Source organism: Sorex fumeus, unplaced genomic scaffold (genome assembly GCF_029834395.1).
Source record: "Sorex fumeus unplaced genomic scaffold, SorFum_2.1 ptg000051l, whole genome shotgun sequence".
Lineage (NCBI taxonomy): Eukaryota > Metazoa > Chordata > Mammalia > Eulipotyphla > Soricidae > Sorex > Sorex fumeus.
In genome coordinates, this window is record NW_026606108.1 from 32277556 (window position 1) to 32289930 (window position 12375).

General features: G+C 50.7%; 1 protein-coding gene across 1 annotated transcript in view; it reads left to right on the forward strand.

Moving 5' to 3' along the window:
* Positions 1-7424, forward strand: part of LOC130033062 (translation initiation factor IF-2-like) — a 51473-nt gene extending 44049 nt beyond the window's left edge. Inside the window, exon 4 of the mRNA XM_056124759.1 lies at positions 7381-7424. The gene's annotated coding sequence lies outside the window, so the exon portion shown is untranslated. The remainder of the gene's footprint in view (positions 1-7380) is intronic.
* Positions 7425-12375: the final 4951 nt, after the last annotated feature.

The following is a 12375-nucleotide window of genomic DNA, read 5'->3' on the forward strand; positions in this document are numbered from 1 at the left end:
CTCTACAGTATAGACAGATAATCAATAAAAAAAGAGGTGACCAGCATTTGTCCCTGAAAGGATTCAACGTCCCCGATTAAGTGAGATCTCTAGTTTGTGGGGAGTCTCCCATGCCTGTGTTGGGGATTGCACCTGGCAGTGTACAATTAGTTAGGAAACAATAACAGAATAATGTTATACATCTGTCCAGTAGAATCTACCACTGCAGTTTGGAAGGATTAAAAAAAAAAAAAGGACAAACTGCTGGCATACAGCATTGGACTGAACTTTGAAAGGTGACAAAGATGGTATCAGGTAGATACCATCACCTACACAAAGGACTAAAACTTAAAAGCTTTATAGTGTACAAGATACTGGCCAACATGCATGCATTGACAGTCGGAGGACATCATAATATAACCGGAAAGTCACTTAGCCGTCTCTGCTAAATCTCAGGTCAGACCCTCCACACACCATCTAACACTCCACTTCTTGGCTCAGGTCCATGAGAAGGAATGAGCCTTCCATGTGTCCCCTAGTGTGTGTATTTTTACTTCTGAGGGTCCCAAACCGGAAACAGCCCAAGTGCCCATCAACAGAGAATAGTGTTATAGCTATGGCAGAGCCTCCCTTCTGAGGCGAGGCCAGGCAGCGTGTCCCGTGCTGCATATACCCGCCTAGTGCAGCCCAGTCAGTCCTACTTCCAGTTGTTGGCGTTCAGGGGCAAGAATTTCCCATAGGAGATGTTGAATCCTTCTTTCAGGGATATACGTCTGGTCATCTCTTTTCATTGATTGTCTGACTGTTTTGCTTTATTTTTCTTAGTTTTTGACCATTTCCGCAATGCTCAGGGCTTACTCCTGGCTCTGCACTCAGGAATCACTCCTGCACACTCAGTGTCTGATTGTTTGGGGAGGGGCCAGATATGCTGCTAGTGTTTGGGGCCACTCTCCAATTGGCTTGGGGCAGGAGGTGGTTCATGTCAGTGCTGGGGATTGCACCTGGGTCTTCATTAGTTAGAAAAACAATAGCAGAATAGTGTCATATATCTGTTCAATGGACCGCACCACTGGAATTTTAAAGGAAAGGTGGTGAAGATGTCATCTCAGACTGATCTCAGCTGTCCCTGCTTCAGTGCTGAGTCTTGGAGGTACTAGGAGCCCTGACACACAGACACACACACACAGGCACAGAGGCGCGCACACACACACATCGCCAGCTCAGCAGGCCGATGGTCGGGCCTAAGACCTGGCGTTTGTGACTGGTCCCAGGACTGTTGCTGCTCTGGGAGCCACACTTAGAGAACCACTGCTAGAAGCCAGACATGAAAAGAAAGGATATGTGAACATGGCCCCACACTCTCAGTAAGGGCATGACCACTCAGGTGTCTTCTTTCCCATAGCCTGCAGTCACCCACATTTCAAACCAGGACCAGGATGCGGTGCTACATGCTGCGCCCATTTCTGCCACCAGGGAGACATTGCAGGAAGTTCTCTTTGGCTAAGAAGGGAGAAGTCAGCCACCTGGGCAGTGTTTGGGAACGAGGACAGCTCTGTGAAGGCCTCTGGAGGAGAGTCGCTGTCCCTCCCCAGGCTGGTCAGGACACTGGACCAGCAGGACTGATCCTTTCCCAGATGGCCGGGCCTGGGGACCAGATGCCATCTGTCATCTCCTGTACTGTTAGGCCTCAGTAGGTGGCGTGTAACCTAGAACTAATTCTACAAAGTATTTTGCTGGGTGTGGTGGAGACACAGATGAGTCAGCCTCAGACCTGCCCTCCAGAAAGACAGGGGGGTTGAAAGCATGACTGTCCTCTCATGGGAAGCCTCCTCGTTACCCCTCCCCTTCATCCAGCCCTTGACCTGGCTCCCTTTCCTCCCCTTATTCCCCTAGGCTGGAGGTTGGGGGTTCTCACTCATGCCGTGGTCTTAGAGGTGAGTAAATCTAGATACTTGTGGCTTGGTGGAGCTTTCCTGTCCCAGAGCAGGAGATGGACCAGGCCTGAGAAATACCAGGTCACCCTACTCTGCAGGGGCTGTGACCGTCCCCTCGGGGCCAACCAACCCCAGACGGATTGGGTTCTGTATTGATGGAGGGACCCCAAGATCCCCATCTTTGCCTCAGACTGGTCACACCCCAGACTTCTAGAGTGGGGATGGGGTGGGCAGGCGGGTAGGGGACTCTCAGCTCATTTTTATAATATGGGTGAGGTTGGGTGGAGGATGGGTGGGGTTCAGGTGACTTCCGGCGCCCACTGACACCCCAGGCCCTCTTTTCTTTTAGAATTTTCCTTCCCCCCTCCCCTCAGAAATGTGGCAACTGGCTGGCTGCCTTATCCTGCTTGCAAAAGAACCACCAAGCAAAAAAGCAGGAACCCAGAAATCAGAACTAGGCTTATCTCTTGCTCTGCCACTCTGGTTGTGACTGGGGCAAGACCTAAAACCTTTTCGACGACAGCCAGTTTCCGCTTTGGTAGAAGGAGATAAGAGCTGTGTGTGGAGTATGGTGGTGAGCAGAGAGGAACACGTACTGTCTACCCAAGGGAGTCAGCAGCAGGATCTGTCCATGTAGGGCAGGAGACTTGGGAGAGCTTTGGATGCTAGTGGTTGTAGCAGCGAGACCCTCTTGAGTATCTCACTCGTGTTTCTTCAGTCTGACTTACAGCAGGCCTGGCACAGAGGCGTTGATGTCCCCATTTTACAGATGAGCATGCTGAAGCTCAGTGTTGACCTAACCTTGTGTTCACTGAACACTGACTCCATGCTAGGTGTGGTGGAGATGCAACAGTCAACAAGACAGACCCATATCCTGGGGCTAGAGAAATAGTACAGTAGGTAGGGCCCTTGCCTCGCACTGGGGTTCAATCCCCAGTGTCCCATATGGTTCTCCAAGCCCACCGGCAGTGAATTCTGATTGCAGAGCCAGGAGTAACCCCTGAGCTCCCCTGGATGTGACTCCTCAAAAAAGACCCACGTCTCTCTGCCTCTGGGTTCACATTCCACATGGTGTCCCTTGCCCAGGTGAGGCTCTGATGGGCCAGGGTTGAGCTCCAGATCCAGGTCTGGCCCTTCTGGGCTTGTGCTTTCCTGCCTCACTCCTGAACTCAGGGCCCCTCAAGCCCCCTCCCCCCTCCTGGGGAAACGCCTCTCCCCAGGGATGGTGAGGTGCCTGGAGAGCCCTGCCTCCATTATGAAAGGCCCAGCGCCTGGTTTTCCCCAGGAATGATGGAGGAAGTAGTTTCCCCAGGGGGGAATTTGGGAGGACCAGTGCCCTCTGGGCCCTCTTCCTGCTGTGGCGGGGAATCCCTCTGGATTTCTCTGGGTTCAGGGGAAAGGCCTGTCCTTTTCCCGCTCCTCAGGCACACAAAGGAGGCGGATCCAGGGCTGGTCTGTGAGAGGCTTAGGTCAGTGTCTGGCGTGTGGTGAACTCCAGCTCCTGGGATTCATTTACACAGCTCCATCCTGCCCCCCACCCCCGCCTGCCTTCGGCCACCTGAGATGCGGACATTCCCACAGCACAGTGCAGTGTCAAGTCTCTTTTTTTATGATTCAGGGACACCTCCCGAGCAGTGCTCAGAGAGCCCCAGGGCTGCTCCTGGTGATCCCTGGCCAAGGGCTGGGTAGTTCAATGCTCAGGTCCAGCAGTGCAGTGCTGCCCAGCCCCCCCCCCCCACCCCTCCCGTGCTGGGGCCTCTAGGGCCACACTTGGCAACAGGTAGGGTGGAGCATGAGAATTGAGACCCAAACTCGGTGCCTCCCACATGCCAGGCATGCACTCTAGCCCTTCGAGCTGTCTCCTGGGCCCTTGACAAGTCTCTTGAAACCTAAAGAAGCAATCAGAGGTTTCTAAACCACCCCACTAAGAAAAACTATGAGGGCTGGAGAGAAGGTCCAGGAGATAAGGCACTTGCATGTAGCTAATCCGTTTGGTCCCCAGTACCATATATGATTGTTCAAGCACCAACAGGAATGTCCCCTGAATACAGAGCCAGACATAGCCCCTGAACCCTGCCAGGTATGGCTCAAACGCTCTCCACCCCAACCCCTATCACCACAGAGAAGAAAAAAATCAAAACTATAAAATGGTTCTTTATTGCTCATGGTAGCTGTGACTCTAAATCCAAAATGACCAGTGTCACTGTATCACTGTATCACTGTCATCCCACTGATCATTGATTTGCTGGAGTGGGCGCCAGTAACGTCTCCGCCCATCCCAGTCCTGAGATTTTAGTAGCCTCCCCTTACTCGTCCAATGTCAGGGAACTAAATAAAATATGGTGAAGTATGTGTATTGGAATACCATATAGCCATTAAAAACCACCCTGTGGGTCGTAAACTCTAAACAATAATTGTGCATCTTCTATCGAAATAATCTATCTAGTCAAAGTAGATAGAGTATTAACTAGAACTCATCTGCCTCACAAGAATTGGGAGGGGTGGGAGGTGGGGGTCTATTGGGGTTCGGGGTTAAAAATGAGTATTGGTAAAGGGAAATATGTTTGGTATCTACATGACTGAGACCTAAACCCGAAAGCTCTGTAACTTTTCCCACAGTGATCCAATAAATAAATAAATTATATAAAAAAAAAAAACCACCCTGGAGGGACCAGAGCAATAGTACAGCAGTTAAGATGTTTGCCTTGCACATGGCTGACCAGGATTCAATCCCCAGCATCCCATATGGTCCCCCATGCTCTTCCAGGAGTGATTCCTGGTCGCAGAGCCAGGAGTAAGCCCTGAGCACCACTAGGTCTGGCCAAGAAACCAAACCCCAAAAAAAAATCGTCCGGGAGAGGAGAATGCAACATGAGAAGAGTACTAACAATTCATGAGCGAAGCAGAATGTACACACACAAAAGAACACCTAACATGACCGCATTTACCACACATGCTGCAGCCCTGTTGAACACGTGCTGACATAGAACGTGCCCATGTTGCTTGGTGATGTGTGAATTGTTACTTCTGGGCAGTAGAGTTGTGAGGGACTTTTGTTCTCCTCTGTTTTTAATATTTTCGCATTTCTTCAGAGAAAGGGGCATGTCCTTTGTAATCACGGAGGAAAACTCCCCCCCATACATACACACTCCCATATAAGTGAAGGGGGTAGTGGGGGTGTCTCTTTCCAGCCCTGTGCAAAGGCAGCCAAGGCCCCACCAGCCTTAGGAGATGCAGGACCCAGAGAAGGGGGCTGGGTGAGCCGGGCAGATGGATGGGTTGTCAGCCTCTGGGTCTCAGCCTCAAGAGCTGCCTAGCCACAGGGCCAGGCTGAGGCCAGTCCTCCCACACTTTCCCTTCTGACCCTTTCACCATCCTCATTACGTGCCTTGGCTTCCCAGGGGGCCTGCTACTTTGTGGATCCCTTGGTGATTATGGGTCACCTCTAGAAGGCAAACCCCACACGAGCAGGCCACATGCTCGTCTCACTGTCCCGGACATATCCTTTAGGAGATGGGCCCCAGGGAGATCTTGGTTTATGAGGACTGAAGGCCCTGCTGGGCATCTCCATGTGACACGAGAGAATGGGAGGATCTTCCTGGGAGTCTGGAAACAGCAGAGAGCTTCCCGCTGCTGGCACAGGATGAGGTTCAGCAACCCGGAGAACCCAGTCAGGCAGTGGCCACTCAGGGGGTTCTGAAGGGGTCAGCCTCGTGCTTCACATTTCTTAACCAAATCAACTGAAGGTAGAACTGACATCCCTTCCAGTGCTTTCTCCCTCCCTGCACTCTGGTCCGTATCTCCCCAGCCTCCTCCCAAGCAGCTCAGATTCTCAGCAGAACTGTTCCACTAAGCCTGCCCTGGAACCAGATCCCCAGTGATTCCAAATGCTGGGTCCAGCTGTTGATTCTTTGTCCTCCTATGACTTCGCCCATCTCAGAAATTGTCTGTCCTTCTAAAAACCATTTTTTTTCTGGTTTTCCCTCTCACTATCTCGGCAATTCCTTTTCCCTCCTTGTTGCTGGGTGATTGGTGGGGCTCAGCTCTTACAGCTTCTCTGATGATAATTAGCCTCTCACTGGCATCATCCCATGTCACGACTCTAAAGAGCCACTCAGGAAGCACCTGCAGGTCTTTATTTAGAGCCCCGACCTCTCCCCTAGCTCAGCTACCCACCTGCCTCCCTACAGGCCTTTCTTGGAGTGCCTAAAAGAAGCATCTCATACCTCACGTGCCCAAAACTTGAGCATCTTCTCTTCCCCCCACGATGCTCCATCAGCTACCTTTTGTACCTCAGCTGGTTCCCGCCTCCTTTCAGACTGAGATATGCTCTGGCACCAAATCTGGCCAGAGTTCCCCCTGCGTCCTGGATTCCACAGTGCACCTCCACTCCATCAGCAAGTCCTGTTCTGCTCTCTAGAGCGTGACCTTCTCTCTGTATGTCTATGCTGGCCCTTGAGTCCAAGTCACTGTGGTCCCTTGCCAGGACCAGGCTATCTAAAACAGCCTCCTGACTGACTCTGCCTGTGTTCCCCAGTTTATTCTCAGCCCAACATTTCACTGCTGTGCTGAAGCTCTCCAGTGGCTGCCACCAAAGTGAAAGCGCTAGTGCACACCAGGGCTTCCTTTAACACCTTGCGTGTGCTGGAGCACCGCCCTGTGCCCCGCCGCCAACCTGCCTGATGCCATCTCCCACTTCCCCTTCATTCCCTGTGGTCTGGCGACGACAAGCCGCCTGCTGATACTCACCACACCAGGCAGGCTCTGGGCCTTTGAATATGCTGTTCTGTCCACCTAGAACACCACTTCCCCACCAATTCTCAGTGCTCACTTCCTCATTTCTTTCAGATCATTGTTCATAACTCACCTCTCACATGTCTGGGCTTCCCTGGTCTCATTGTTTAGGTGGTTTTTGTTTTTAGTGCTAGGGGTCAAACCGAGAACCTCACACATGCAAGGTAGGAGCACTGTGCCACTGAGTCACATCTTGGCCCAAGAATTCTGATGCTACTTCCCACTTCCTGCCCCACTACTCACCACCCCTGCCACCGCCTTCACTTTCTTTCTCCTTGAGCATATTCACCTCTTCTGGTGACTATATATATTTTTTTACCTATTTAGTTCATTGTTTGTTGATCTCCCCCAGCAGACAGGTGGTGTGTGTGTTTTGTCTAGTGCCTTATCTCCAGACATCAAGGAAATGCCTGAGATGTAGCGGGTGCTCAATCAGTATCTGGTGGTGGGGACAGTGAGCTCGGAATGTCCCCAGTGTTGGTATGAGAAAGATGCCCCCCACCAGGGGGACCATCACTCACGCTGTGTGCGGCCCAGTCCACCCCAGGGGCTCCTGGGGCACTCCACGGAGGAGCATGCATCTTCCAACTGCCTTCCAGCCTGGTTTTGCCCACATGCCTGCCCTGGTTGCTCTGCCTTGATCACTGATCTGCTTCCCTCTGGTCTCCTCCAGGTCCTGAATTCACAGCCTTCGAAGGAAGAGAGAACGATGAGAAGGTAAGAGAATGATGAGACTAAATCTCCTCTGCACCCTCCCAGCTGAAAAGCCCTCAGAAAGTATTGGCAAAGGGCTGCCCAGAACGGTGCAAACGTTTGCATTTAGATGGAGAGGAGATCCATGGGACTTATGTTGACTTTCGGGGTACAGTGTAAGCACGAGGGGGGACAGGACAATTCAGTCTTCAGTGCTTCCCGGAGGAAAACATGGCAACCTGTTTCCAGCCTCCTCCTGGGAGCTTCTGCCAATGCCAGCTTCAGTGCAGGCCTGTCAGGGAGCACAGAGTAAGAAATGTCCGGTTTAACGGAATATTCTAGGATATTCACTGCACAGGAATTCTCTGCTCCTGTTGAATCACAGTCCAGATTTTACCAGGAAAAGTGCCAGTAAATACCAGGAGTGGAGGACCGTGCCCTGATGGGCACAACTAATGGCATTGGAAAAGGGGGGCAGCTTTTCAAAAACCGTGGCCAGCCTTTGACCCAGCCATTCTACTTTCTGGAATTGGTCCTAGGAAAATAATTCCATTTGTGCAAAAGTTATTTATAACTGCATTGTGTATACTAGAGAACAGGGAAATGTTGAAAAGGCCAGCAAAATGAAATTGGTCATTGAAAATCTGGCAGTCTGCAAGCGGGTATATCATGAATGACCAAGATATATATTCATTGCCAAGAATGATGCTTGTAAATATTGTTCAATGAAAAACGATTAAAAGGTGGTGGGGTTGGATAGAAAGTGCTTCTGAGCTCTGCGCTGTTTCCCTGTGAGGCATCCTTCCTGTGATCTAAACACAAACAGTGCCCTCGCAGGCTCAGGCTGAGCAAGATTTGCTGGGATAAATGCAACTAAGGGCCTCAGGCCCAGCTGCAGCGAGCTGGGTGAACAGCACACGGACCCCCAGGTGGGCCATGTGCAAGACCATCTCCACCTGTGTAGAAGCTGGGAGCGTCTGAGACAGTGGTGTTATTTGAGCTAGTCAAATCATAATTTTCAATATTTTCTTAATTTTCTACAAGAGATACACATTACTTATATTGTGATATCATTTTTTAAAGAAAGATACAGTTGAAAAGGCTAAAAAGGAAACTATAGTTAGTGCCTTTGGCAGAACTCTGGAGAGCCGGGTTGAAGGCAGAGAGGACAGGCGTGCCAGGGCTTGTGTAGGGCACACGGAGAACCTAAAGAGACGCCCCTTGGAGACTCCTGGCAGACCCGCTTCCCACTCAGTCCCTCTTGTAGGAACCACTGGCAGGAGATAGGGGGACTCAGAGTCCATAAAATGAGTGTGCAGCCCCCTTGGACAGCCAAGACAGTCTGACTCCAGCAGGTCTTGAACCCCGGGAACAGCCTAGTTGCTCCAGCCCTCACCCCAGCCAGTGTTGTGTTCCATCTTCAGTAGGAATGGCAGTGAGCCCCGATGGGTTCCCAGAAGTCTTCCCCAGAGGATTAGTCCCTTCCTTCTTGGAAGCCTGATTCAGGAGCAGGGGCTCCCAGGCAGAGCCAGGCTGCTGGGAAAGAAAGCCAGTGTGGGCCCACTCCCACCCCCCCACACACACACACCTCACCAGAGCCGGGGACCTTGGGACAAATCCTCCATATCAGGGAGGTTTGTGCCAGTCCCGGCCATGGGGCCTGGGGCATAACTCTTGCCCCAAGAGTTATGAATTTCATCTGGGGGAACATCACTGTCCTCCCGTTGTTCATCGATTTGCTCGAGCGGGCCCAGTAACGTCTCCATTGGAGACTTTGTTGTTACTGTGTTTGGCATATCGAATACGTCACGGGGAGCTTGCCAGGCTCTGCTGTGCGGGCGAGATACTCTCGGTAGCTTGCCAGTCTCTGGGCTCTCCAAGAGGGGCGGAGGAATCGAACTCAGGTCGGCCATGTTGGCTGCGTGCAAGGCAAACGCCCTACCGCTGTGCTATCACTCCAACCCTTGGTGCTGGAGCGATATCACAGCTAGGAGGGCGTTTGCCTTGCACGTGGCCAACTCAGGTTCGATTCCCAGCATCCCATAGTTATGAATTTAACTCAACATATTGAATTTTCCAGATAATTATATGTAACCCTGTGGCCTTGCATACTGTTTTTATTATGCTCACTTTAATTAGGTTGTACTTTATCAATGTTCTCATAACACTGTGTACATAAGGTTTAGATATCAATAGTACTCCTGCCTGTCCCAGCCCCATTCCCTCAAGGCAGCTTTTTATACCTCTCTATAGTGTCTTTTCCTGCTTGTGTTGTTATTTCTTGATTTACCAGGTTAGATATCTTTTAGCTTCTGGTGGCAGGGAAGAACAAATATTTGGGGCTGGAGAGATAATACAGGGGATAGGGCATTTGCCTTGCACACAGCTGATCAGAGTTTAATCGCCAGCATCTCATATGGTCCCCTGAGCACTTCCAGGAGTGATCCCTTCACCAAGTATGACCCAGAAACACCGTTCCTGCCACTTCTCAACCAAAAAAAAAAAAAAATTGAATGTTCCTACAAAACCACCTCCTCTCCTCCCCTCATCTTGCCAGTCACAGTAGAATGTGATTTAGAGTTCCCCGATAGCGAAGAGAAACCTTTCTTGGCACAGAGCTAAGTAGTATCTTGTGTCCTGTGCTTTGGGGGGAAATGATGCTATTCCTTTGATCTTATCTTCTTATCTGTTGGGCCTACTGGATTGATAAAGTGCTTTTTTTTTTATTTTCTCTCTTTTCCTCATCTCTTTGCTTCTTTGACTTTTTTTAAAAAAAACTTCCCCTGATTATATCCTCCAAGCCTTCTGTTTTTTATTATTATTATTTAAATTTTTTCTTTCTTATTTGTCATTTCCAAGAACTCTTTCTTATCTTCTGGTTTTCATTTTCCATAACAACACATTCTTGGGGCTGGAACGATAGCACAGTGGGTAGGTCGGTTGCCTTGCACTCTGCCGACCTGGGTTCAATCCCCAGCATCCCAAGCACTGCCAGGAGTGATTTCTGAGTGCATGAGCCAGGAGTAACCCCTGTGCATCACCAGGTGTGACCCAAAAAGAAAAAAAAAACTAACACATTCTTATCTGTGGTGATGCTAATCCCCCCCTCCTCTCTCTATATCTCTCTGTCTCTCTCTCCCTCTCTCTTTCTCACCCTCTCTCTGAAGGTACTATTTTTTTTATTCATATTGGTTTTGTTTTAATATTCTTCTAGTCTCTGTGTTGTCTTTGTTTCCATGTGACTTTATTTGTTTTCTCTTTCATGTTGGAAGCTTTCCTTGAGTATCAACTGTCTTGGTTGTCTGTTGGTATTTATGAGTGAAGCAGTAAAATGCAGAATGAAACTGCTGGGGAGAACTTATCAGCTGGGGCCTCACTCAGGCCTCTGACTGTTGGACTCCACTGTTCTCAACCTTGGTACTACTGACACGCTGGGCCAGAGAACCCCTTGTTATCAGAAGCTCTTGTGCGTTGTAAAATGTTTAGCAGCATCACTGAACTCTGCCCAGCAGATGCTAGTCTCTGCCCCCTCCCAAAGTGGCAATAATAAAAAAATGTCCATAAACATTGCTAAATGACCACTGGGGGTGGTCAGTTTGCCCCACTGAGAATTGCTGTTCCAGAGTCATTTGACTTTTCAAGAGAAGCATTCACCTTCTCATTTGAGTTGTCTATTCCCCATGGAAACCACTCCCAAACTTACTAGCATAAGCAACAATCATCTTATTATTCTGCCAGTCAGAAATTTGGGAAAGGCACAGATCTCCTGCGCTCCACAGAGCCTGGGATGTAGGCCAGGGGCCTGGAATGACAGAAGGTGGCCCGAATGGTCGGGGATCGGGATGGCTGGGTTTGGAGGCCCCATTCAAGACAGTTGTTCTGTGACTGACAGTGAAGCTGGCCACGCTGGTCTCAGCTGGAACTGGTGCCTAGAGAGACCACATGTGTCCTCACGGGCACACTGATCAGTAGTTGACCTCTTTAGTGGTGACCATCGAATGCCACTTAATCCCTTCCACTGTGTTAGAAACTGACCCACATCCAGGGAAGATGAGAGACTCTTTCAAGGGGGAGATGTGTCAAAGAATTTGCAGCTATTTTTCAAGTTCCAGACTCGTCACACCCTGGCAAGGGGACTGGCATGTGCCTGGGGTGAGGTCTGTAGGAAGGAAATATCGCATCCACCTCATCAGTCTCCCAGGTTTTGTTTGATGTGTACATGGGAATGGAGAACACTTGCTGGCCCCCCACTTCCTGATATATGCCAATGAGACTCTCCATAAGAATACAGGTGAGGGGTGGCCTGCAGCCTGAGGTCGCAGCCCCAGGGCCTGGCCCTCCACTGGCTCACCCCAGCTGAGCTCTGGCCCCTCAGTCCCCCCACCCCCCCAGGCTGAAGGAAAAGGCCTGAGGGTACGCATTGCTCCATTGCTCCTTCTCTGGAGTGGAGAGTAGCTGTTCAGGGGAAGGAGACACTCTCACACCCCCAGTTCCCTTGCTCTTGCTTCTTTTACCTCCTAGGGTTTGTTTTGTTTGTTTGGGGGAGGGAAGAGCAGGCTGTTAGCTGAAAGGGTTTGTTTTCTTACAGCCCCCCTAGAGTGTTGTGGTGTAGTCCCAAGGCCTTGTCCTCTCCAGCCCACAGCCTAGCTTCTCTCGGCCCTTTCCTGTTCACTGTTGCTCTGTAGGCTCAACCTGAGACAGCCAAGCAGCTACGAAAACAGCACTCAGGGGGCTTGAAACTTGATGGGGGAGAGGGGCTGCAGGGCTGGGGAAGGCTTCTGAGGCTGCTCTGCATAGCGGAAACTCCCCTGTGCATGCACCCGGGGTGGGGGGCTCCAGGTGGGCAGAGCCCCCTGTGGAAGCTGGTCCTCCTCTCTGGTCCTGACCAGACTGGTGGCAGGGAGGCTACTGAGGGAAAAGGAGGGTCACTTGGCTGCTTGGGCCTTGTGCCACACAGTCCTCGGCCACTGTCACT